The sequence below is a fragment of the Carlito syrichta genome, unplaced genomic scaffold (assembly GCF_000164805.1).
Source record: "Carlito syrichta isolate Samal-C Ts95f unplaced genomic scaffold, Tarsius_syrichta-2.0.1 Scaffold311396, whole genome shotgun sequence".
NCBI classification, from domain to species: domain Eukaryota; kingdom Metazoa; phylum Chordata; class Mammalia; order Primates; family Tarsiidae; genus Carlito; species Carlito syrichta.
This window is the reverse complement of record NW_007255492.1, coordinates 208,935-211,823: the sequence shown is the minus strand read 5'-3', so window position 1 is coordinate 211,823 and position 2,889 is coordinate 208,935. Positions and strand designations below refer to the sequence as shown.

The following is a 2,889-nucleotide window of genomic DNA, read 5'->3' as shown; positions in this document are numbered from 1 at the left end:
CGGGGGGGGGGTCTCCCTATGTTGCCCAGGCTGGTCTCGAACTCCTGGTCTCAAGTGATCCTTCCATCACTGGCGTGAGCCACAGCACCTGGCCCCAGATCTTGTTTCCTCAGTCACTGTCAGCCTTCCCATTAGAATGTAAGCTCTATGAGAGCAAGACCTTTGTCAGTCAGGTTCACTGCCTTATGCCCAGAGCCTATGACTCTGCCTGGTGCATGCTTCCTATCTGTTGAATGAATAAACAAATGTTCATATTTGCCATTAGGGGACGCAAATAACATTTTAAACTCCATTTGCTATTACAAAGTTAATTCATTCAGTCATCACTCAACTATAAAAAATGAGGCAAACAAGAAACCTAATTATTAATTATTCAAATAACCAGGTGCAGTGGCTCACGCCTATAATACCAGCATTTGGGGAGGCAGAGGTGGGAAGATCGCTTGAGCCCAGGAGTTCCAGTCCAGCCTGGACAGCAAAGCAAAACCTCATCTCTACAAAAAAAAAGAGAAAAAAAAGAAAAGAAAGAAAAATTCGGCAGGACTGTTGGTGTGTCCTTGTAGTCCTGGCTACCTGGGAGGCTGAGGCAGGAGGATCACCTGAACCCAGTAGCTCGAGGCTGCAGTAAGCCATGATTGTGCCTGGGCTACAGAGTGAGACCCTTGCCCTCTCCCCTTCCCAAAAGATAAAGAATATAAGGCTCTCAGGAGCTGCCCACCACCACAAAGTTGCCAGGTGGGACAGCCAGGCTTCAAGGACTGAACAGTCGACCCAGATCTGGGATGTCAGCCTCCTTTTGGTTCTACCTCTTCACACAGCCATATTCACACACACCCCAAGGAACGCCTGTGCTTCCAAGTGGCTGCCTCCAACACTCTCTGATTAAACCCACATTCACTTAGCAGGTCGATGGTCCCCTTGAGCTCAGCCCCACCTCCTCTGCTCACCTCTCTCCCGTGACCCCTCCTCCTACCATGACCTGAGCCCCCCCGCAGTGCCCAGACTTAGCCACGCCTTCCTCTTTCTTCTTGCGACTTATGATTTGTTCCCTCCTCTGTCCTGCCTATTTCCTATTCCTACTTCCAGGCTCAGCCATCTTCACTGGTGCAGTGGCTGAAAGGCAGAGGCGGGGGGAGGGCAAGGGGTATTGAGAGCATCGACCAGCAGAACTAACTCGCTCCCCTCATTCCCCTACGCCCCAAATAACTGTTTCTACTCATCCAGTTGGAAGGAGAAGATAGCCTGGGATTTCCCCACAGATGTCTGAATCCAAGACCCACATGCTAAACCCTAAGCAATGGTGTCTCAGCTGCACTGATTCTTCATTTATTTATTTATTGGTTTGTTTGATTCAGAGTCTCACTCTGTTGCCCAGGCTGGCATGCAGTGGCATGCTTTTGACCAACACAGCCTTGGCCTCCTGGGTTCAGGCCGTTCTTCCATTCAGCCTTCCAAGTAGCTGGAACCACAGGCATGCGCTTGCTACCATGCTCGGCTAATTCTTTGATTTATTGTGGTGTCAAGGTCTTGCAGTGCTCCTCAGGCTGGTCTCAAACCCCTGAGCTTAGGCAGTCCTCTCACCTTCGCCTCCCAAAGTGTTGGGATTATAGGCGTCATTGTGCCCAGCCCCTATAAGAAATTAAAACATACAAACAACAAGAAGAAAACTCCAAAGTGTCTAAGTTCAGCTTATTTTTACTGGGGAAAACATTATTAATGTAATTTTAAACCAGTACATTTTAGAGAGAGACAGAGAGAAACTGCATACACCTGCAACTTTACAACAATGAGGCAATCCAACAGTTTTATGGCTCTTATTGATTCCTTTCAACAGATAGTGACTAAATCCACCCGAGGCAGGACCCTGGGTACTGAGCAGGGTACAAGTTCTTGCCCTTGTGGTCAGAGCCCCAAGGGCAAAGAGGGCCCAATGGATGACTCCTACCCACAGCTCCAAATCAACCTCCCAGCCCCATCTGCCCTGTCCTCCCGCAGAACCAAACTGCTTCTGGTCCCCAAGGGTGCCCTGCTGGGTCACACCCCGTGCCTTTGAACATTTCCTCTGACTGGAATGCTTAGCTCATCCGGAGTAGGCCTGTGTCATGTCTTCTAGCAGCTTAGCATTGTTTGAAAATCCTACCTACATTCGGGAACTTTACTAATACATGAATAAACGAGTCCTTCTCTCCAAGACAGAAGAAGCCAGCAGCCTTACTCAGGCAGGCTCCTTTGCAGAGTGGGGTACAGACTTCTCCCCTCTCCATCAGTTGCATCTTCATAAGATATTAACTTAGAGATGAGCAAAACACAGGAAGTGACTGCTCAGGCAAAACTGGTAACCAGTTTGCCCTGGCATGAGGGGGCAGCGGTACAAAATGCTACACCAAAGCTTGGAGGAACTGTAGCGGTGGTTTCCATGGCAGGCCAGGTCTGCAGTGGGCTCAGGGCTCTGTCTCCGGAAGCTGTTCAGGAAGTGTGTCCCACCTCCCATACAGCAATCAGAAGCGTTACCCAATATCTTTTTTACTTTTTTATTTTTGAGTTGGGGACTCACTCTGTCACCCAGGCTGGGGTGCAGTGGCACAATCACGGCTTACCGCAGCCTCAGCCTCCTGGGCTCAGGCAATCTTCCACCTCAGCCTCCCGAGTAGCTGGGACTACAGGTATGCCTCACCACGCCTGACTGATTTTTTTACATTTTTTGTAGAGACGAGGTCTCACTATGTTGCCCATGCTGATCTTGGACCCCTGGGTTCCTGAGATCCTCCCACCTCGGCCTCCCAAGGTGCTGGGATTACAGGTGTGAGCCACCATGCTTAGCCTCAATATCCTTTTAATTAGCCACTTTTATGCTTCATCAGGCAGTTAGCTTCTGTTGATTGCAACTAA

General features: G+C 49.5%; 1 pseudogene; it reads right to left on the bottom strand.

The window, feature by feature from the left end:
- LOC103271190 overlaps positions 1-2,273 on the bottom strand; it is a 33,792-nt pseudogene extending 31,519 nt beyond the window's left edge.
- Between the last annotated feature and the right edge of the window lie 616 nt (positions 2,274-2,889).